The following is a 23,963-nucleotide window of genomic DNA, read 5'->3' on the forward strand; positions in this document are numbered from 1 at the left end:
TCCCATGGGCGTGAGACCAGAAACCCAAACTCTGGCCCCCCACCCTACCCCCCAAGCCACCGTCCGGAAAAAATAAACTATTTCCTGCAACCAGCTCCGAAACAAAGTCTATGAGTGAGCTGTGACACATGTTACATAAATAGAAGCCGCAGAGGGGAAAAGCCTGTTTTCTCTTTCATTATTTATCACTCTCTAACCATCTCCAGCTGGGTGAGTAAACAGGCGCATTGGCCCATAATGAGGAACAGACTGCGCCATGGGGCTGCCGCAAGGGCGCGGGTGCAAGTGTGACAGTGTGTGTGCCCTGTGTCCATCTGTCTGTCTGCCTGCCTGTGTGCCGCCCCCGAGAGGGGAAAGTGGGAGTCTGCAAGGAGCAGGCTTGTGGGGGGACACCTGATTCCAGACAGCAAGGGACAGTCCCCCTGGTGCCCTGGCTGGGGTGCCACGCCTCCCCACCCTGAGCATTGTTTGGGGACCCAGTCGTGTTGGATGGAGGAGGCGTCAGAAAGGGAGAGACTGTGTGGGTGGGGGAGGATGTGAGCGGTACGGGTGGAGTGTGAGGCTGAGAACGTGCTAGGTCTCAGAGCCTGAGCCCGGTGGGGTGGCCTCTGACTGTGGCCAGGGGATGTGTGGGAGCAGGGCGGGAGCTGGAGGGCGTGGGGGGCTGTCGGTGAGACAAGGACTGAGGGAGAGGGGGGCCCGGGGAACGTGGATCGTGTGGGCACGATCTTGGGGGTATATATGGGTATGTGTGATTTGTGTGATTTTGTGACTAGGGGAATGTGTGAGACTTGACAGCATACACATCTGCATGTCACTGTGGGAGATGATCTGTACATGTGAGATTTTATGGCCATAAACGTGGTTATGGGTTGGCTATATTGAAGTCCTAACCCCTGGCACCTCAGCATATGATCGTCTTTGGAAACAGGGCTGTTGTCAACATACTCAAGACGAGGTAGTGCTGGGATGTACTGGTGGCACCTGATGCAATGTGACTAGGGTCCTAGTAAAGAGATGTCCGTGTGAAGACAGAGGCAGAGATTGGATAATAATCGATAATAAGGTTCTGTTGCTTCAGCCATCCATCCACAACCCGAGGAAATGAACACACAAGTGTAGTGTATGAGCATGTGCGCCCACTCGGGAGTGGGCAAATAAGTGTGGGAATCCGTGGAAATGTGGACATGAGATCCTGGTAGTGAAGACGGGTGTGGGTGTGACTGACTATGGGAGCGTGTAAATATGTGTGTAAGACCAGGGAATGTTCAAATGTGCATGCTAGTATGTACATATACGCACTTGGTATCCACCTACCATCATCCTGGAAAGGAATCCAGCATCCATCCTTCACTACTGGCTGCCTCGGCACACCCTCAGGACCTTTCCCTGACCTTGGCTAGTCCTCCCGGAGGTCAGGTCAGCCCTGGAGGAGGGCTGAGCTGGTCCTGCTGAGAGCTGTCCACAGACTGCCCCCGCCTTGGGGTTAACCCGACATCAAGATTTAAACCCCACTCATGCATGCAGAAACCCACGTGCTCATCAGACTCCTTGTTTGTGGCCCTGGGCATTCTCGCCCAAAGCCTGATTTCTCTCTAGCTCAGGGCTACTGAGCCAGTATCACCTGTCCTGCATGGGGAGTTAATAAGGGAGACAGGCCTAAACCCAGAGATTCTTTTTTTTTTTTATTCATGAGAGACAGAGGCAGAGGGAGAAGCAAGCTTCCCGTAGAACAGAGAGCCCAGTGGACTCAATCCCAGGACCCTGGGATCATGACCTGAGCCGAAGGCAGACGCTTAACCGACTGAGCCACCCAGGAGTCCCAAAACCCAGAGATTCTTGGAACAGAACTGGGTTCCTGAGCACCTGTGTTGACAGGCCCATCCCAGGTGACCACTGAATGTCACAGAGCCACCCAGACACCTGGCCTCCTGGGCTATGTCCAGACTCACCTGTCCTGCTGCCCAGTCTCTGCCCCTCCAACCAGGGGATACCACAATTGTTCAATTACTCAACACAGCACAGCACAGGCCCCTAGACTCTATCTTAGAATCCTCTAAGGTGTCCCAGAGAGGCCTTTCTGCAAAACCTCAGACAAGCCACTTAGCTCTGAGCCTCAGTTTCCCCTCTGTGAAAAGGGTACAACGCTTGCCCTGCCTATTTTATAGGAATGGTGTTGGGTTTAGGGGGCCTAATGGACATGAACTTGTCTTGTAAAGAAATACCTTATAAATGCTCCCACAGGGGCACCTGGGTGACTCAGTCGGTTAAGTGTCTGCCTTCGGCTCAGGTCATGATCCTGGGATCCTGGGATCAGGCTCCCTGCTCAGCAGGGAGTCTGCTTCTTACTCTCCCTCTGACCCTCTCTCCTGCTCATTCTCTCGCCTCTGGCTCTCTCTGTCAAATGAATAAATTTTTTTAAAAAATCTTTAAAAAATATGTTCCCACAGCCTGCCTCTTCAAATGGCACATCACAAGGGAGTCCCACATAGGAAGACCTGTGGTATCAGTATCCTCTCTACCATCAGGGTGGTCTTCTGTCTCCTTTCCCAGCTTCCCACAATCTCTTCCCTTAGCTTCGTAATGGTTTGATTTAATTCAGTGCTCTGCAAAGTGTAGCTCCTGGACCAAATCCTGCCGGTTTCTGTATGGTCTAGGAACTAAGAATGATTTTTTAAAAGATTGATTGATTGATTGATTGATTGATTGATTTGAAAGAAAGAGAGAGGGTGCGTGCACAGAGATGGGGAAGGGCAGAGGGAGAGAAACCTTAAGCAGACTCCAAGCTGAGCATGAAGCCCAATGCAGGGCTCAATCCCACGACCCTGAGATCACGACCTGAGCCGAAAAACCAAGTGGGATGCCCAAATGGCTACACCACCCAGGTGCCCCAAGAATGATTTTTATAGATGAACATTTGCCATCAATTTTATGATAGGGAGCATTAACTTTGAATTCCAATCAAACAAAATGTTAGCCCTTTCCTTCCCCCAAATCCCATTCTTTTCATTAGCAGACGTGTACCATAAAAAATTATATTCAGTTATCATTATAATTATAATGCCATTAATAAACATTTTGTGAAAGCTTGTTTTCTTTCTTGTTATATAAGTCCCTACATAATATCCCTGATGCTGCCTCTTGGTCCACATATTTACTATATGTCCTGTTACAGAAATCATTTGCTGGTCTCTGCCTCCACTACTGAACTCTGCCATTCCAGAAACAAGTTGGCCATAGTTTGCCAGTCCCCAAAATAGAACACTCTAAACCCTTGGCCATTTTGATTGGTTTGGAGAGAGGCAAGTAAATTCCTAGACAGGTCCCAACAAGCCAGGGTTTGCTCGAACAGTTCACTGGCCTGGCCTGGGCAGGATGTGAAGTCTCAAGCCTATGGAACTCCCTCCAAGGACGCTGAGAACAAAGCCCACCCACGGAAAGGCAGAGTTAAGCAATGTAGAGAACCCAATGGCATTGGTTTAAGCCCCTGGATCACACATCACCTGCAGTGAGCCCTACCCTTTGATTTTTTGGTTACAGGAGCCAATCAATTCCCATTGTTATGTAAGCTTATTTGAAGTGAATTTTCTGATGCTTGCATGGAGACAAAAGCATAAAAGAAGAGTGTCTAATCTAGCTCAGGGCATTCAAGGAAAACTTCCAAGAGGAGGTGTCATCTAAGCTGGGTCTTAGAGTCAGCCATGAAAGCAGAAAGAAAAGGTATTCCAAGCGGAGAGCAGGACACAAGAGGAAGGAGCCCAGCACAGGCCACGAGTCCCAGGTGGCAGAGCTGGGAGTGGCCAGGGAGAGAATCGGAAGTTCAAGAAAGGAAAACTTGTGTACCAGGCCAGCATGCGTGATTTTAGCCCTGGGGAGATGGGTCTTAAGCAAGGCATCACAGGTTCGGGTTGGCCCTTAAGATAGAACTTTTGACCACTGCTGCAGGGAGGTGCAGGAAGGGGATGGGGTTGGAGGTGGGGAGGCAATGAGGAGCCTACTGGGATACCCCAGGGAAAAGATGATGAGGGTCCAGACCACTGGGAGTGGGGAATGGGGAGGAGGGAATGACTTTAAGAATATTCTGGAAGTCACATCCAGAGGACTTGGTGACTGATTCAACGTGAAAAGGAAGGGATAGGGAGAATCCAGGGGGTGTCTCCTACTTTCTAGAGGGATGGGGTGGATCACGATGCCACCGCTGAAGAGAAAATGCAAAGGTGAGGCATGTTTATGGATACAGATGACGATTTGAGTCTGGGACATGTTAAATATGCCATCACTGGCTCACAGACACGGGGGTGGGAGTGAGGTCCAAGATAGCGACAGTCCTCGGAGCCACCAACCCACAGATGTTAAAACCACGAGAGTGGGTGGGATTGTCCAAGAGGACATGTAGCTTGAGGAGAGCAGTGGGTCAGGGCTGAAGCCTTGAGAACCATACCAAGCATTTAAGAGGGGAGTGGTAGGAAACGACACGAGCTCGCAAAGGCACATGGAAAGGAAAAGTCAAGGAGGAGAACAGAGGGCAGAGTGTGCCATGCGTGGGCACCCTGCCCATTATTTCTGGGCACATACGTCTAGATGAACAAGGCTGCTCCCTGCCAATACCTGCTCTTTGCCAGAGGGTTTTCCTGGCCAGAAACACCCTCGGCTCCAGCTAGGGGCATGCTGGAAGTGCTGGAGAGTCAATGCACCTGGAAGCAGCCCTGAACCGATTGCAAAGGGGGGGGCGGGGTGAGTAGCTAAGTACCCCAGCTTCCCTGCCCTGTGGTATGGATGACCTGAGGCCTATCCCATATGTCTTCCCAAGGTTCCAACCAATGGAGGACGTGTTCCCGTGCATTCCCAGCCTGCCTTCTGTCCCGTTCCTCAACAGGTGTTTCCTGGGACCATTTCCCAAACAGACCACTTGTGCTTGGATCTTGGTTTCAGAGTCTGCTTCTGGGAGAATCTACCCTTATCATAAAAACCAAACACATAGAACATTTCAAGATGCTCCCTCCAGGTAATTTTTGTCTTGGGGCAGAGGTGGGGGGGGAGGATTCAGGTCATGCCGGCCCCAGGCACAGTGCCCACCTCCACATTCATAAAGAGGTGGGCTAATTTGTGCCCTGATCCTGAGGTTCTCAGCAGGGGTATTCCCATTCTGAGGCTGAGCAAACTTCACTATCAAAATATCCTTTCCGGGGGTGGGGGGGTCCTTTCCTAGCTCCCCACCTCAGCTTCTCCTGTGTTACAGGGTATCCTGTGGACAGGGAGGTGTGCTCACAGCCCCTTGAATACTGCAGAGGTTTAGAAAGACTCCCTCAGCCTGAACACCTCTCCTGGGACTCCTGGCTCAGCCCTCTCCTTTTCCAGCACTCCAGGTGGCTTTCACTTCTTTCCAGTCATCCAGCCCAGGTGTTCATCACTTCTCTTTCCATCTGCGACCCAGGGACTGGCTCTGATGGCCAGCGGCGACCCACAGGGAGGTAGGGAGGGCTGGGTGGCCTGGAAACACTCCCCACTTACAACCTGCTCTTCACCCCTTATCTCTCAAGGCAAGAAACCAAGGAGAATGGCCTGGAACCAGAGTTCTGGGGGCAGGGAGCAAGGGCCCTCAAGAAGCCATATGGTAGAGCCATGAAGTGGACACTTGATGGGTACCAAGCCAGGGTGTGAACACAGGTACTTTGCTTTCGTTACTGTGGAACTCTGTATGAGTTTCACTGAGCTGTGGGCTTGTCACTTGTAAAGTGAGGACAACAACAGTACCCACTCAAGTGTAAATTGGTGCAGCCACTGTGGAAAACTGGACGGAGGTTCCTCTAGAAATTAAAAATAGAACTACCATATGATCCAATACTCCCACTACTAGATATTTACCCAAAGAAAACAAAAACACTAATTTGAAAAGCTATATGCATCCCTTCGTTTACTGCAGCATTATTTACAATAGCCAAGATTATGGAAGCAGCCCAAGTGTCCACCAATAGATGAATGGATAAGGAAGATGGAATATCACACAATGGAATAGTACTCAGCCATAAAAAAAAGGATGAGCTCTTGCCATTTGTGACACCATGGATGGACCTGGAAGGTATCATGGGAAGTGAAATAAGTCAGACTGAGAAAGACAAATCCCATATAATTTCACTTATATGTGGAATCAAAAAAACAAATGAGCAAACAAAGAAAGAGAAACAGACCCATATATAGAGAGAACAAACTGACAGTTGAGGATGGGAGGAAGAGCCTGGAACAAATGGGGTGAAGGGAACACAGGCTTCCAGGTATGGAAGGAATAAATCACAGGGTTGAAAGACACAGCATAGGGAATAGAGTCAAGGGTATTGTAAGAGTGACCTGTGGTGCCAGATGGTCGCTACACTTGTGAGCACAGCATAATGTACAGACTTGCGGAATCACTGTGTTGTACACCTGAAACTAATGTCATGTTGTGTGTCAACTAGACTTCATTTTTTTTTAAATGGGGTGGGGGGAATTGGCCCCTGTACCTATGAAAGCTGTATACTACTACTCCCAATGACGGAAATGCAAATTTTTAAAAAAATAACAGTACCCACCTGACTTCTGCTGGGTTCCCCCAGAAGTAGGCCCTGAGACAACTATTCTAGTACACATGGTTGATTTAGGAGGTAAAGGAAACACCAGTAGAGAAGTGAAGAATTAAGACACAGAAGGGAGGGAAGGCAACAAAGTGTATGCTATCACACCATATCCTAGGGTGGGCTCTCCCTGGGCATGCACACAGAACACATACCACCAGAGGGATGAGGGAGTGGCACTATTTATACACCAATCCCACACTTTATGGGTGGAGGGCTCTCCCTGAAAACTGTGAATGCCCCCACACTTCTGGCCTCCCACATAGTGGTAAAGTGGGCTTTGATGCCCAGAGGGAGCCCTCTCAGGCAAGGACAGACAGGTAGGTGCTGGTGATTGGAAGCCTTGGGAGTGGAAGCGGTCAGGGGAAGGGGGTATAGGAACAGGGCACCAACAGCATCTGCTGCATCATCTCAGGGAGCTGTTAAGAGGCAAAATGAAGTCACACATGAAGAATGCTTAACACGGTGCTTGATGCACAGTTGATTCATCGCTGATTGAGATCCAGCCTCACTCCAGCCTTCAGATGCCTAGCTTCAGTGACTTCCTGTTGCCTAACAACCATAAAGGAGGTCTTGGGGACGGGAGGGCCAGGGATCAAGAGAAGAAGGGACTGGAGAAGAGAAGGCCAGAAAGCAGAGGGGGTGCAAAAGAACCAGGAAGGAAGTGGGCCCTGGAGCCCAGGCCTGGCATGGAATGTGATCTGGAATAGAGTATGAAAGCCACAGGAAAATGTGGAACGCCCACTCCATGGGCCCAGCCAGACACCACAGACAATAATGAACCTATAAAAACTCTCTCTTATCATCTCCCCTTATGTCCATACTACATTCATTGCCTCTACCTTTTGGGATGGTGCCTTCTCTTAGGAAGGAAGGAAGGAAAGAAAGAAGAGAAAGAAGAGAAAAAGAAAGAAAGAAAGAGAGAGAGAGGGAGGGAGGGAGGGAGGGAGGGAGGGAGGGAGGGAGGAAGGAAGGAAGAAAGGAAGGAAGGAAGGAAGGAAGGAAGGAAGGAAGGAAGGAAGGAAGGAAGGAAGGAAGGAAGGAAGGAAGAAAAGAAACCACATTGGGACCACTGTGGGGATCAGAGATACATGTGAGCAGTGCCTGGTATAAGATGCCTCCTAGGTGTTAGCTTTTTCCAGTGTGAGGCTACCTTGGCTTTGACTTTGCTCCTCCACATCTCATCTCACCCTCCAGTGCCAGCAACTAAGACCCCAAATCCTAGGCCTTCAAAGTTCCCCAGGGAAGGAATGCTTCCCTTGTTCAGCACAGAGTTCAGAAGGCATCCATCCCCGGGGACCAAGAGGAAGGGAGCTGGGAGGAGTGAGGACAATGGGAGCACAGCCCTCTGAGAGGAGGGGATGGCCCCCAGGGAGAGAGAGAGCCACCTAGCTCCATTTTCTATCCAAGTCCCGCCCCCACCTCCCTTGCCTGCAAGCTCCGCAGGTTCCTGCCTAGGTTCTACAACCCCCAGCTGATACCTTCAGGGCACCAACTTGCTCTGAGGTGTGTCAGGCTTTTTTTTTTTTTTTTAACTGTGCTCTAAAGTATCAAATCATAATAAAAATGAAATCAACAAGCATTTACTGTGCAGCTACTATGCAAAATACACTGGGCGGGGCGCAACAGGAAATTCCAAAACAACTACAATTGTCCGCCACTGACCTCAGTGTATTATGTTGTTGGAGAGATGAGGCATAAATGATTAAACAGTTAACAACACAATAGAATGTGTTAGAAGTTTCTAGGTGCTTATTAAATAAAAGTTAGCCAACAGCACATCGTAACATCCACAGGAGTGCCAAAGAGGAGAGGCAAGGAGGTGTCAGCGGGCCCATAGGTAATCAAGGAACAACCACCCAGCTCCAATCTACCCTGTGCGGACACTGAGGAGAAGCCTGTGGGACTTCTCTTCCTCCCCACCTCTCCACCAGACCCTCCATTCTCACTCGGTCCTGCAGCCCTGAGAGAAGAAACACAGTAAGCCCCTTGCTTCGGAATTCAGCCTAGAAAGTACCAGAATTGGGATTAAAATCCCAGGATCTTCACAAGGAAGGAAATCATGGGGCAGGTCCCGAAGGATGAAAGGAGAAGGGGTTCTTTCCTCTGTGCCTGCTCCTTGGCTTTTCCTCGTCCCCAGGCACAACTCTTCCACAGAAGGCTGGGTGCCCTGCACTTAGGAGGGGGAAGGGCACTGGTGCGCTCTCCCTGCCCCCCCACCCCATTCTTGAGTGTGTGTCGTGCTATCTCCCTTCATCAAAATCCCTCCAGAGAGAACTCTCACTTGACCCAAAGACACTGTGTTCTAATTGATGTAAAATTGTCCGTTGCTTGTCAAGTTATTGTTCATTTCCTGATCCTTAATGACTGATTTTCCACCAATTAGCCTAGAGTCCCATGCCTGCCACCCCATGGACCAGGCCTGAGTCTCTGAGTCCCTAAAAATGACTGCCGGGGACCCCGCAGATATCTCCCAGGGCCCAGGCACCCAGCCAGCCTGGCACCAAACAGGGCAACTGGGCCCCACCCCCAGTCCTGAGTGCCTTCCACCCCACAGCCCCCTAGAACAGCTCCCCACAGTACATGGTCCTCTACTCGGGGCAATATGGTAACCTGATAAGCTTCCCCCCCAGGGCTAGGAGCCTCCCTGAAAAGGGGGGCATCTAGAGAGTGTCTTGAGGATTCCTGGCACAGTTCATTAAGATATCAACCCTTAATGAAATATTTCTTTGTTTAAATCATCATTTATCTTGGGGAACAGGGGCCTTTGTGGCCAAGGAAAAGGCTGCCCCCTTCCATCCCTCCCCCACCTCCACCCAGCACAGTCCCCCGATCTTTCTGAGTCAGAAAGACTGGGAAGCAGGGTGGGGAGGAGCAGCTGAGAAATGGGGAGGGGAGGAGATTCCAGAGTGGAGGAACCACAGGGAGAAAGGGGGACAACTTGATTGAGCAGAGAGCAAAGGAGGAGAGAGAAACAGAAGGCCTAGGGTGGGATGGGGAGGGGAGGTGCACACAGAAGGAAGCCCACTGCAGTGTGACCACAATGGCCAAAGGTTGGAAACAACCCAACTGTCCATCACCGGGAGACTGGGCAAAGAAACCGGGGCACGCTGATACAGTGGAATGCTCTCCACCAGCCTTTTCAATGATTGACCTAGAGATACATGTAGCAAACTTAAATTAATCTCCCCAGCATGAAATAAACACCAAGAAAGAACAAAAAGTAAAAGCAAGGAGCAGAAAGATACCTTCTATTTAAAATTTCAAGATACCCAAGCAACACTGAACGATTAATAATATAAACCTTACTTGGGAGGGCTACCCACCAGCGGCAAGAAACTGGCTACCTCTGGCCAGGGAAGTTTGGAGAAAGTGAAAGGGATAGGGAGAGGTCCTCAACTATATCAGCAACAATGTTGATACTTTTTAGTTTTAAGCATGAGGAAAGGCACACCAATTAGAAGTATACAGCAGCTCAATTAATTTTCACAAAGGGAACACACCCTTGCAACCAACTCCTGATTTCAAAAACTCAGAACAGTCCCAGACCCCCCAGGAGCCCTCTCGTACCCTCTCCCAGTCATGCCCCTTCTCTCCTGAGTTCTAATGCTGGAACCAGTTTTTGAATTTCAGAGAAATGGAATCTTACTGGGTGCTTTGTCTTGTGTGATGTGTTTATGCTCAACATTCTGTGGGTGAGATTTCTCCATGTTGCTGTGCATGGCAATGCTCGGTTCGTTCTCATTGCCAAGTACTAGCCCATGTATGAGAATACCATGATTTGTTCACTTATTGCACTGCTGATGGCTATTGTGCAGGGTGCTGCGGAGAACATTCTAGTGTATGTCTTTTGGTGAACACATATATATGTTTTAGGAGTGGAGCTGCTGTGTTATGCTGGAACGTTTTATTCCTTAATAAGGCTAAAAAAAGGTTTTGAGGGGGAAAAAAAGTAAGACTCAAACAGTCAGATGAATGGAAACATAAACCATCTGGGCCTAGATGTGTTGAGACTGTGGAATTAAGGAGACTAATGTTTTTGGACACACCCCCACCCCCACCCCCGAGTGCCAGGCCTGGAATGAGGAATAAGCTCACCCCCTAGCCCACTTCACCCCTACCACAGGGAGGCAGCTGACCCTGGGGAGGGGTTTCTGCTTGGAACAGGAAGACCTGGGAGCACACCTTGCTTCCCCACTCCCAGCTGTGTGTCCTGGGGCAAGTTGCCTGACCTCTCTGAGCCTCAAGTTCCCCACTTAGAAAACGAGAAGAGCCACTATGTCTGGGGCGATAAAGCACAAAGGCACGTGAGAGTCAAGTGGTCAGCGCACGGCAAGCATTTAATAAGTATCAACTGCAGTTGTGTGTATGGTTTGCATTTTTGTGAGGTCAGTACTCCTCATTTTTAGGTGAGGAAACCAGGGCTTACAAAAGGGAATGGGAGCATTTCTGGAAAGCTAGATGATTTGCCCATGCTTTTTCCTGCCAGCCACCTAAGGAGCCATTCTCCTAGTGTTGTGGATAAGGAAACTAAGGCTCAGACATCATGTAACTTGCCCAGGTCACACTGCTGGTAAATGACAGAGGCTGAAGTTCAACCCAAGGTCACCTCATGCCAGCCCCTGTGCTTTTGACTACAGCTTCCCCAGCAGGGCTAGGCCATGGGCCCTCATTCTTGCCATAGTCAATGCCCCTGGCCCCTTTGAAGGAATGATAGTGCCTCTTCCAGGTGACTCCACCTCGGGAGCCAAGGTCTCCTCTTAAGCCTTCTCACAGAGCTCTTGTACCAGAAGGAAGAGCTTCAGACTGGCTGCGTTGATTTTGGGGTGATTGTTTGGTACCTTTCTTTGATGAGGCCTTGTTTTCCTCACCAAAATGCCCGTTAGGTGAGGAGAAGACAGGGTCTCTTGCCTCCCTTGTGCCCCCCACTGTGACTCACAGGGCGCTGGACACTGAGATGGCCTGGAGATGACCAGTAACCTGAAATGAAAGCCAAAGCATTTCCCAGGGAACCCCTTTTGGGCAAAGGAGCCCCTGTGGGAGGTGCGGAGGGCTGCTGCAGGAAGGTGATGGGTAAAGGACTTGGTGAGGCTGAGAGTTAGCCAGAAAAGAGGTGGACAAGCCTGTTCCACCTCCCCTCTGCCCAAATCCCTTCTTTTGTACTGAAAGCCATCCTGAGCCTCTGCAGAAAGGATGGGCAGGAGGCCTGAGGGGCATGGCCAGAGCCCAGCTGGGCTTAGACAAGGACTGGCCAACTCCAGGCCAGGCCCAAACCTGTCCACACACCCCGACTCCCACCAGAGCTGACTCTCCATGGAAGCTAAACTGGATCACATTACCAAGGGCCTCCTTTCTCCCAGACTGCACTCCTCCTCAGGTAAGCCACAAGCCAGTGCTACTTTAGAAGCCTCCATGTGGTTCTTCCCCAACCTCACTGAAGTGGTCAGAATCCTGCTTCAGCACTTACCAGCTCTGTAACCCTGGGCAAGTGGCTTAATCTTTCCGTGCCTCAGCTTTCTCTTCTGTAAAATAGAGATAATGGTACTATCCACCTCATCGGGTTATTGTGAAGATGAAATAAGGTCTTTGCCTTGGGGCGTCTGGGTAGCTCAGTCGTTAAGGCTCTGCCTTCAGCTCAGGTCATGATCCCCAGGGTCCTGGGAGGGAGCCCTGGATCGAGCCCTGCACTGAGTGCTGCATCTGCATCGGGCTCCCTGCTCAGTGGGGAGCCTGCTTCTCCCTCTCCCTCACCTGCTGCTCCCCAAGCTTATGCTCTCTGTCAAATGAATAAATAAAACCTTTAAAAATAATAATAATAAGGCCTCTGCCTGGCCTGTCGTCGGACTTAACATTAGCTATTGTTATTCCTTATTGAACTGCTATTACTGCACTGGGAAGGACACTGGAGAGTCACATAAATGACATTTAAAATCCTCCTCCCTACAATTTCCCACCTAAATACTGAAGGGTCCCTGTCACACCCACCCAGTAGGGCAAAAACATAGGGTCTGGACATGAACGAGGTATCACTAACCTTACAACCACTTCTGACTATTTGTACCTGCAGAAAAGGAATGGAATAATTGATGAAGAGCAACCCAAAGGGAGCCTCCTTCCCTAGGTTCCTTCTCTTCCAAGAGATCCTTCTCTCCCCAAGCGACAGGACTGACTCACCCTAAGCACCCACTGCTTACACTCCACAGGGGCAGCAATGTGTCTGCCCTGTCTCCATCTGCCTCAGGTGATCTGGGCCTGGAAAGCTTTCAAGAGCCACTGCCTTCCTGCCCTCCTCCCACAGCAGGGCCCTCCCTCAGTCATGGGCATTCCTGGAAGATCTCTGGGGTGTCCTTCACCTCTCCCCACCCGCAACACACAGAGACAGACAGGAGACGTTTTGTGAGTGGAGGTTTTATTCAGGTTTCCACGGGTGTCTGAGTCGAGCATCTGCTACCAGCATACCCCTCCGCCATGGAACTCGGGCCTTTCCCCATCCGGACTCCCCCACCCTCGCCCCCGCCCCAACCCACGCCACTGCCACCACCACTATCCCTCCCAGCCCCCAGGCAAAGACACAGTTTTGTTTGCAATCCAATTTGTCCGGATAATTGCCTCGACTTTGCACTTCGCTTTGCCCGCGTGTATCCGGCTCTGGGCCCCTTCTTCACCGGTTCGCAGAGCACTTTCTGGGAAATTCCCCTTCCGGTAAGGGAGTCAGCGCGCGCCGGGGGTGAACGTTCACAATGCCCAAAGGAGCCTCCCCACCTCCCCCACCCTGGTTCAGAAAGCTCACCCCCAGTCCCCCACGCAGTGCGGAGCAGGAGGGAGGCAAGGAAGAACTCGGGCCGGACACCCGCTCCGGGATCAGGGCCCCGGGCCACTCCCCGCGCCGAGCGCAGCCCGCCGGGAACCAATGAACCGTGTGGGAGCAGGGTTCGGCCGTACCTCCAGACTCCAGGGAAAAGCTGGGGTTTGCAAAGCGCGCCACAGGATTCGCGGGAGCAGGGAGAATCCCTGGGGTCTTTCCACCTCCCGCCTTTCTCAGGTCTGCAGCCCCGTGTCTTCTCCCCAAGTCCCCACTTTCCTTCCCCTAAAGTTCGGTCCACGTGGTCTTCTCTTGCTCGCCGCGGCGGCCTGGCCGGGTGAAAGCGGCTGCACCTGCTTTAGGCGAATTATGGTAGCGCTAGAAGTTGGTCTCCCCTCCCTCCACCGCTCGCTCGCTCCCTCCTCCCCGGCTCTCCGCGCGCTCCCTCCTTCCCCCTCCACCCCGCGTCCCCCGCCCCCTCCCGCCCCGCCCGCGCGCCGCCCGCTCGCAGCCACTCGCAGCCCGGGCTCAGTCGCAGCCCCTCGGAGTCCGGAGCCGGCCGCCCCTGCGGACCGGACAGCGCGACCGGCGGCCGGGACGGAGCCCCCAGCCCGCGAGGAGGGCGCGGCGCAGGCGGCGGCGGCGCGGCGGGGAGGAGCCCGGGCCGGAACCAGGGCTGGGCCGGGGGCGGGGACGCCGGGGTCCCGGAGCCCCGGAGCCGGAGCTAGCGAACAAGCGTCGCGGGAGGACCGAGAAGGAGGAGCACCGCCGGAGCGAGCCGAGCTGCCCACGAAGTGCGATGCCCCGGCGGGGCTAGGGCGCGCAGCGGCCGGCGCGGCGCGGCGCGGAGGGAGGACGCCCGGGAGCTGCGCGGCGCCGGGCGGCGCGGAGGGGCAGCCCCAGCGGGCGGCGGCGGGCCCGGGCTGCGACCCGAGCGAGCCTCATGCCCCGCGCGGGCTGACGGGCCGGAGCCCGCACGGAGCGGCCGGGCCGGACAGGTAGGTGGCCGGCCGAGCCCGGGGACGCGGGTGGGGGCTGGGCCGGCGACCAGACCAACTCCCTAGCTCGCGCACTCTCTCGCCCGCTCACTGGCTCACTTTGTGTTTGCAAACTGCCCGCCGGAGACGCGCCGGGCGCCGGGAGGAGCCGGGCCCAGGCCGGCGCACTTTGTTCCAGCCGGGGCCGGCTGCGGCGCCCTGACCCCGCGCTGCCACCACACCCCGCCCCCGGCCTGGGCCCCCGCGGCCCAGAGCCGCCTTGGGAACAGGTGGGGGCTGCGGCGGGGAGGCGGGAGGTGGGGGCAGCCGGAGGTCGGCGGTTGGGGGGGGCTGGAAAGGCTACTGAGGCCCGCCCTTCCCCCAGAATCTGGGCCCCGCCCCCTCCTGGCCTGGCCGCTAGGAGTGGGGTGTAAGGGGGCGCGACCCCCCCCCGCCCCCCGCCCGAGTCAAACAAAGAGTACTTCCCGGCCCGGACTTTCCTGAGCTGGGGAGGGAAGTGATTGGCGCGAGCTCCCCCAACCCAACCCCAGTCAGTCTAGGATTCCCCGAGACGCGCCGGAGGCAGATGGGGGGGTAGGGGGGACCGCGGTCACACCCGCCGCGTCGCCTCGGGTGAGAAGGGGACTTGTTTTGCTGGGCTCGCACCTTGGAGGTTCCAGGGCCAGTCAGCCCCGTTCCCCTGTGGCTCGGCCAGCTCGGAGATAGAGTGGAAAACTTCTTGGGGACTTGAGAGCGTCTGGAAACGGCCCCTGTGATTTTGTGCGCCTGTGCTGGAGGGCGGGGGACGGACCCGGCGGATACCTTTATTCACCCCGTTTAGGACGAGCCACCCCCACCCCACCCGCCTCATCCTGTTGGGGGGAAGGGGAGGGCGGCAGCAGGGTTCCGAGGCCCCAGGGAAAAGGGTTCCCGAGTGACCAGGCAGGACCAGCAGGGAGGCCTCAGATTGCCGACCCCAGTGTCTCCTCCGGACAGCCCCCCCACGGACGCCTCTCTGACCCGCAGTCACCCCGGCGGCGCCCCGGCCTCGCGCTCCGCGTCAACGCCAAACTAACTTGGGGCTGAGCCCGGGCAAAGCCTGTGGCGCTAGAATGCGGGGCGCCCTGAGCGACCTGGGGTCCCGGCCTCCCCGGCAAAAGACCGTGTGATTTCGCGGGACGCGGATTCTGAGACAGAGGCCCTAACGGCTGCGGATGCCTTACTACAACTGGGGCGACCTCGTGAACACGGCCGCGTCCCTCCCGGACCCTCTAGGCTGGGGGAAGATGATACGGGAACGCGGAGACCCTGAGCCTATAGAGCGCCAGGCTCATCCCTTTGCACTCCGGCTCCTCTTGCCAACCCCCGCCTGGCGGATTGCCTCGCTCCCTCGGCGCCTGGGGTTGAAGGCGTCTGGAGATCACCGTGTGTCTCGCACCCCAGCACCGGGTCTCCCTGCAGATTGGCCGCGGATCCTGGAGCAGGGGTTCCGTTGGGGGGATGAAACAGCAAACCTGAGTCTGACTGTTATCCCTGAGGTTCCTGAGAAAGCCCAGGGACATTTTGGCCAATGCGGGTTTTTACTTGAACTTGGGCATCTTCATACCCCGTTTTCAAGCACCGCCTGGATTGTCCCAGGGCAAACTGTGTTGGGTCTGGGATTGAGGGCCCCGTGAGTGAAGCTTGAAGGGCAGCAGGGGTTGGAGCCAGAGACTGGCTGGGGTGCCCCCATCTCCCACGCAGAAAGAAGGAGCAGTGGGACCGTCTATACTACTGCCTGTAGCCGAGGGAGGGTCTAACCTGCACCACCGGAGAGCGCAGTGGGTAACCCAGACTGGAACACCGAGAATTTGAACCCAGACTCTCACTTTCAGCAGAGAACCAGGACTGAACGCTTCCGGCTCTGGGCATTTCAAGCCCCTGACTCTCCTGGTGAGCCAGCGGGTGGACACAGGGGCCGGAAGGGCAGGGATGGCCGTGTCTCAGCTGCCCGAAAGAGAGACCCTCGCTTCAGACAGCCCCTGCCCCAGACAGTCCCCACACAACCCTGCAGAAAATTGCTTCGGGGAACGGGAAGTCTGGAGGCTTGTTTTGTTTTGTTTTAAACTTGAGAAACTTTGTCTTGCCTGGGTTCTAGGGTTCTTTGTCACCTGGCAGGCTGGAGGGAGGGCCCCAGGACTGCTGTAGGCACCTGGACGACTTGCTTTTTCTGGCTACTTTAGATCTGAGCCTCTCAAAAGCAGGGATGTGCCTGGGGGGGTGGGGGGACTCCCTATCTGGCGTTGCTCCAACTCTTGTCAGCTGGGCAAGGTAGCATGGGAAGGAGGTGGTGCTGTGGGGGCCCAGTCCCCCAAACATACCCAGGACCCTAGCAAGATAGGAATCTCTTCTTCCAGACCTTCGGCCCACCACCTTACTCTGGTCCCAGCCTTAGCACTGAGTTAGGGGAGACCATGGGAACCTTTTCTCTTGGCACTAAGCCGTTGAGTGTCTGGGTGGGGTTTTCTATCCTTCTCCCAGTCCTGGGCAGGTTTCCCAGGAGTTATGTAGTTGGGGAACCCCTGAGCCCTGGGGAGAGAAAGCCCTGACACCAATGCTGGGGAATGCCAGGGGTAGGGCAGGTTGGACCCAACTTGCAAGAGGACCTGCCCCTGTCCCTTTCTGTGTAGGTGCCCTTCTCACACCTAGACACTGATACCCCCACCCCCTTTCCTCTGTCTTTGGCCAGAAACTTCCTTTCTGGCTGCTGGCAGGTAGGTCCCTTTTTTGCCAGGAATGTGCATATCCTGCTGGGCCCCTACTCCAAACACACCTCTTCCCTAGGGGGAAGAAGGCAGGGGGACATGGGGGGGGGAGCTTCCTTTGATCCAGTAATTCGCCAAGTGTTTGCTGAGCCCCTACTCTGTCTGGGCAGGTCCCAGTCTGGGTACTAGAGAGCCCAAGCAAGAAGGCTGGGGTCTGTTCTCTGATCCTCCTATTGCCCGGGTAGGAGAGACAGACAAGATGTCACATCAGGGAGAGGAGAGTGGGAGCAGGGTGTCTGATTCAGAGGAGAGGTGTGAGCTGCAAAGGGAAGGAAGGGTCATCTCAAAAAGAACCCCCCCTGCTCCGCTACACCTGGCCTGGCCGCACCCTCTTTCCCAACATCCTAACCCTTCCCTGTGCCACTGCCTTGGTGGTTTGCCTGTCTTCCCAGCTGAAATGCAAGCCCCTCCACATCTATCCCCAGCACAATAACTTTACTTTCCTAGTAGCCCAAATTGTGCCAAATAAGAATTTCTTCTTCCCAAGGAGCTCCACACAGTGTCCTATCATGCTCTTACAACTCTCCCAGCTTCCCCAGAACCAAGGCCAGGCAGGTGCTACTCTTGACAGGATTCTACTGGCGGAAATGGTTTCCTTGGACTTGGTTCCAGAACTCCGGAACCCGGGGCAAGGAACTGGGGCCTGCCTAGGGCAGAACATGGGTCAGGGTGGAAAAGGCTTTGGAACCCACCAGCTGTGATGGGACTCTGGGTAACTTAATGAAGCTCTTGGAACCTCAGTTTTCCTCTGTGTAAAGTGGGTCAATAATACCCACCTTAGAGAGTCTGTTTGGGAGTTGAATGTAAAGTACCTAGCATGGTGCCTGGCACTTGGCAGTGCTGACCAGGGGGTGGTTTTTATTACTAGATTCCCAGCACTGCCAGGACACACGTTGGACTGAATACTGAAAATGCTTATGTTTTAACCTCCATTTCACGAGCTGGGGAAATGAAGCCCAGAGAGAAGAAGCAACTTGTCTGAGGTTATACAACTAGTCAGTGGTAGAGCCGGGGCTAAAATGTGGGGCTCCTAACTCCCAGTACAACCAGTAGGGCTTGAGCCTCTGCTGTGGGGAAGGGAGAAAGGAGGGGATGGGAGGGCTTGTCAACTCCCCCCTCACTCTTTTACAGATTCAGGCCTGGGCTGCCCCTCTGCCCTGAGGTGAGAAGGCTGTGTTTTTTCCTCCTGCCTTCCCTTTAAGGGAGGGTCTATGTTCAGAACCTGGCATTTCCCACCTGTACTTAACCCTGGAACAATGCAGTCATATGTTACCCACCCACCCCCCCCCACACACACACACCACCCTTTTAAGGTGCTGATGAAGACAAATAAAAATGCGAGGGATAATTCCCCAGAGTGCAGAGGAGGAAAATGGCTGGCACCACCTCCAGAAGGGAGACCTCTGGGGTTTGGAACCCTAGCCTACACAGTCTTACGGAAGACAATTTTGACCACCAGTCTTAGATCAATTTGGGACCTACCTGTGGATGGATCATCTCAAAGAAGCAAAAAAACAACACACACACACACACACACACACACACACACACACACACACACACACACACACACGACTTTGGCCTAAAGTTCCTGGCTTTTTCAGCATTGCCCTCCTGGATTCTCCACGGGAATGCACCCCTTCTTCACCCAGTCCCACCCACCACGCTGGGATCACAGCAGGAATCCTTTACCAAGCCTTGTGGCTGCCCATGCAGTGGTCTCGTGAGATGGCATGGGGGGGAACGCGGCTTACGGAGCCTGGACTCAGGGCACGCCTGCCTGAGCTAGAAATCCAGAGCTCCCAGCACAGAAAGCACATGAGTCTAAGTGTCCTGTGCCTTGAGGGGTCCATCCAGGCCTGGGCCTGATGGATGTCCTCCCTTCCCTTGATCCCTGTCCCAGGCCTCCTCCTTTCCAGGTCTTTGCCAGGGTGTCCCTCACTCCAGTGCAGCCCCGCACCTTCTCCCCACCCTGGCCAGAGCCCTGCAGCCTGTGCCTGGAATCCCAGTAGCTCTGCTGACTTCACAGGTCCCAGTCCTCTGCCCAACTGGAGCCTCCAGAGCTGGGGCCTGAAGGCCACTGGGCTCACTGGTGGTGCTGAACAGAGGTAAATGGCGTTTTCTCTGCTACTCCAAGCTGATTCCGATGGCACCTGACCTGGGCTACCATGCACATAGGGCGGGGGGACAAGATGGTGGGTTTTCCTCACAGTAAGAGTGGAGTGTGTGGACTAGCGACCCTTTGGCATTTGTTCAAGATAGTCAGGGTCAGCAGGTGGAAGTTACCTAGAATTCTCACCAGCAGCAAAGGAGGGACAGAGGATGGCGACTCAAGGGCAGGGTGACTCACGGAATGGAGACCAGGAGGAGGGCTGCTCTCCATCCCACAAACACTGTGGCGTGCATACTGTGCAGTAGCAAACAAGGGTTTAGGGGAGGAGGTTTAATAAGAGGTGACTCGATTGCCACTTGGAAAATCAGAAATGGAGCAAGCGCCGCAGGACTGATCTTTCAGATAGGGACTGGGGACTGGAAGCAGGGCTCTGGTCCTGATGCTCCCGAGGGGGGAGGGGGCGCGACAGGATGCCTCTGCTGGCCTGGGAGAGCCCTCAGGAGGTCTGTGCTGTGTGAAGGGAAACTGGGGGCTGGGTGGGCGAATGGGCTCCCATTCTGGGTTCCTCAACCGGATGAGCTCCCTTGGATGGGGTTCTGCAGCTCTGGAGCCCACACTTCCGGGAGACCCAGGCTGAAAGAAATTGGTCCCCAAAAGGGTAGCGATGTACTTCCTCCTTTCCTTCAGGGGTTCCCCGGCCAGATGTGCATCCGCACCCTGCGAGGAAGGGCGTGCGCAGCTGAGGAGAATTTTGGGGAGAGACTGAATGGCGGGATTTGCGGGAGACCCAGGGAGTGGCTGCAGCTGTAAGCGTTTAGGGAGCAAAGCGCTGAGCGTGGAGAAGCTCCCTATCTTCTCAAGGCTTCCGCATAACTGGATCGGGGCAGGAGGCGCTTGTGAAGGTCGGGTCTTGTTAAGGATGCCGAGTTGGTCCACCTGGGAGAACTCTTCCTTTAGGAAGCCTCCGGGATTTCCCCCAGAGAGCCTGGGCTACTGGTCTTCCCTCCCAGCTCAGCGCACTTGCCCGGGGTTGCTGGCTTCGCCAGCGTTTCCCCGAGCCTCCGCGAGCGCATCCGTGCAAGTTGCAGGAAGCTCCTTCATCTCTGAGCTCCGGGACGCAGCCCCGGGACCAGAGCACCGGGAAAGAGCCTGGGGCTCAGGACCGACTCTGCCCAGTGCCTGGGGGTCTAGGGAATATTGGAAGAGAGGACTGCTGGTCTTTTAGCCAGCGGGAGGGCCGCTTACTCCCCGCGTGCTGCACTCCTCTCACTTGGGGATGACTTAGCAGGTCTGGATGGTAAACAAGGTCTGGATTCACTGACGAGAGTCACCGCTATGCTTGCTGCTACCCACTTCCTAACCCCCTGTAAGACCTTAGGCATGACCCACTTCTCTCTGGGCCTCGGTTTTCCTAGCTGCACAGCTGACTTGGGAACACCCGCAGTCTCTTCTCCCGGGCCTCCCCTGGCCGAAGCTGCGGGTTGGGCATCAGGCGAGAAGAGAAGCGGAAGGTCTCAGCGCACTCCCCCTTTGTTCACCGTGGCCCGAGCCTCCTGCCTGTGTCGCTCCTTCCCGAAAGGGGCGCTGTGGAGTGCGGGGCAGGCGGCCTAGGCAAGGCTCCTCCTTCTCAATTAGGCGGCGAAGCCTGATTAAAGGGGGTGCTGCCCGCCCCCCACTACCCGATCGCCATCGACGAGATTTCCCTTCATCAGAATCTCACATCCTCCAGAAATTAATTTGATGCCTCTTGTTATCAATTAATTGAATCTCGTTGGGAGAGAGAGCTCAACGAGGCGGGCGGCGGCTTGGCCCTTGTGCGTCGCTGTTCTGCCCTCCCCCTCATAGCAGGACAGCCTCACCCCCTCCCCATTTCTCTGTTTCTGCCTTGCCTTTAATTCCACTTATTTTCTAAAATAAAACCACCGCTATGAACCCTTTTGCCCAGTTTGGCTCGGATGGGTACCCATCCATGGACGGGGCACTGCCTGGGATTCACCCTGAGCTGCGGAGGGGGGCGGGGCAGGGGTTCCTCTTCTCTGGGCCCTGTTCCATCCCTCTGAAAATCAACAGAACCTCACCCTTGGGGAATTTGGCCCTGACCCTGACCCTGTGTACTCCAGGGGCTGCTGGTGAGAAACTTGGAGAGGAGACCTGGGGGAGGGAGGGCTAGGGACAGACTGCAAGGAGCCTCCCCCACTAGACACACACACCCTAGTTGGAGGAGGGGACTCTGGAGGGCCGGGCTAGGGCCCTGTCAGTCATCAGGATTTTGTCCCTGTGAAAGTTTCATCTTTTTTAGAAGAGGCAGTTAGGAGCTGTTGCCCTGCCAGGACTGATCTGCTCAATGAAGGGAGAGAGGGCACAGATGTGTGGTACCTCCTAGCTGCCTAAGAGCTAAGTCGGGCATCCACAGGAACAAGGTGAATGAGAGAGGAAGGAGGAAGGTTCTAGAAGACATTACAGTCTGGGAGGGGGTTGTGGCCAGTACAGGGTACAACTAAGTGGTCACCAGACCCTGACTGAGGGGCTGTGCCTTGCCATTTCACATACCTTCCCTTCCCTTCCCTTGTCGTGATCCTCACAACAGCCCTGGGAGATTCTCCAGGCAATGATCTGTATTATTCTCAGTTGATGGGTGAGGGACCCAGGCCTGGAGAGGTAATGTAACTTGCCCGGCGGGGTCACACAGCTAACTGGAACCTGCTTCTCTGGAATGCTGGCCATAAGGGCTGAGGTCACAAGTTGACCAACTTCACCCCTTCAGAGTTTTGTTGACCCACACAAAGCTTATTACAAGGGTACATTTCACACAAATATCCCCACTTTGGCTTCTTTTGAAAACCCCAAACCCCGTCAACACTCAGCCTGAATTGCCGCGTGTGGTAAGGACAGACCGGGATTGAGTGCCCCACACTTCTCACCTGGCCTCCTAGGTGACCGGCCTAGCCCCTGAGGGCATTTTGGGTAGTAATTCTGTCTTGGAGATCTCACCGGTCCTCAGTATTCTCCAAGGAAGAGCTGGGGAAAGGGGGGTGGTCTGAGAGACTCAGAGAGGTCTTTACTAGAGCTCAGAGAAGACCTTTAAGGACACCCTGACCCCAGTTGAATTCCCACACAACTGTTTGAAACTGATAGTGGGGGATAATTTTCCTGTTTTTTTACCCTGGAGGGGACTATAGGGTCTTGTGTCTCCAGGAGCCCGTTCTAACCTGAAAGCAGCCCATCCCTGCGCAGGTGAGCCCCTCTGTGAAAGTCACCCTCACCCTCTTACCTATCCCGCAAACTTATGTATTTTTGTGGGGGAGGGGAGAGACTTTCTCCCAGGAATGAAACCTCAGGTGACGACTATAGAAGAACTGGGCATAAGTCACCTTTCTGGAACTCATTTTGGAACAGAGAAAGAGGGGGAAGGATGCTGAATCTTGCGTGTTTGGATGTGGATGTGTTCTGGATGCCCCTTGAGTTGGTCCCCGGGAGCCCTGTAAATGCCACACTTGAACATCATCAGGGAAGAAAGCGAGAGGGCCCAGGGCCGGTCAGGGGCAGGTTGGGTGTGAAGCAGTCAGGGACCCAGGAAGGGCCAGAACCCAGTGGTCTGTCCCAGGCTGGCTGGAGCCCCTCCTCTGCTCACGGGAGCCCCCTGGTGCCAAGGGCACTACCAGAACCAGGCTCCAGATGGCCACTCAGGCCCTGGATGAGTCACCCCCACCCCTTAACCAGCGGGGGGCCCCCCCACATACGACGTCACTATTTAATTAGCCATCTCTGATTAACCAAACTTGGCATTCGGCTTCTCTTGCCCTCATCTTTCCCAGCTCCGAATCAATGGCTTTGATATGCTAATTAGGGAGTAATTTAATTTCAAAAGGCCGCAATTAACAAGGGTGTTGTGGACATGCTGTAGTTAAGCGGAGTAATCTAATTTGCATTAGTAACAAGCAGGGACTAATTAGAAGCTTAATTAGACACTTAGATGGCTCTTATGTTTACTTTCTTAATGAGATGGAGTGGGATCTTTGGTTCTCTTTCTTTTTTATTTTTTTTTTTATTGTTAATTCTTCCTCCTGGTATGGTTCTAGAAAGGAGTGTTGAGGGAGGCCACCTTGCTAGGGCCTGGTGGGAGCATTTCAGGGCTGGGGCGGGTAGAAAGTACACTGGGTGGGGAGGGGGGGCAGTGGTGAGGAACGGTTTAGAATCCAGGGAGATTCCAAAGTGACTGCCCTCCAGGCCTTGCCACCTCTGAGGTGGGATTCCGGAGAAGAGCACTGATTTGGGAGTCAGAAGAGCTGTAGGGTTTCAGTTGGGCTCAGCCTCCTAGCAGCCAGGTGACCTTGTCAAGTCAGTAGGCATCTTCAAAGTGTGGTTCCTTCATCTGTCAAAGGAATTCCAGGTTGTATGCAGAAGAGGGGAGTGGACAGGGCATGGGAAAGGGCTTTCAAGGACTCTGTGAGTGGGATGGCTGTTATTAAAATAAAATATAGTCACAAATTTGTGTGCCCAGGCTTCCCTTCCTTGGGACTCCTGACTCAGCTTAGAAGTCACCTCCCACTGGAAGAGCCTTCCCAGAGTATCCGCATTCCCTCTAGGCACCCATAGCCAGCCACCCAGTGTCAATTTAACATAACATTTGTAAAGCTGTGTGTCTTACAGAGCAGAGGT

General features: G+C 54.2%; 1 protein-coding gene across 1 annotated transcript in view; it reads left to right on the forward strand.

The window, feature by feature from the left end:
- Nucleotides 1-13,928: 13,928 nt before the first annotated feature.
- The window catches only part of FOXP4 (forkhead box P4), a 48,760-nt gene continuing 38,725 nt past the window's right edge, over nt 13,929-23,963 (forward strand). The window contains 1 exon segment of the mRNA XM_025890650.2: nt 13,929-14,408. The gene's annotated coding sequence lies outside the window, so the exon portion shown is untranslated.

This window comes from Callorhinus ursinus, unplaced genomic scaffold (assembly GCF_003265705.2).
Source record: "Callorhinus ursinus isolate GAN/ISIS: 27379988/994484 unplaced genomic scaffold, GSC_fseal_2.0 scaffold22, whole genome shotgun sequence".
Lineage (NCBI taxonomy): Eukaryota > Metazoa > Chordata > Mammalia > Carnivora > Otariidae > Callorhinus > Callorhinus ursinus.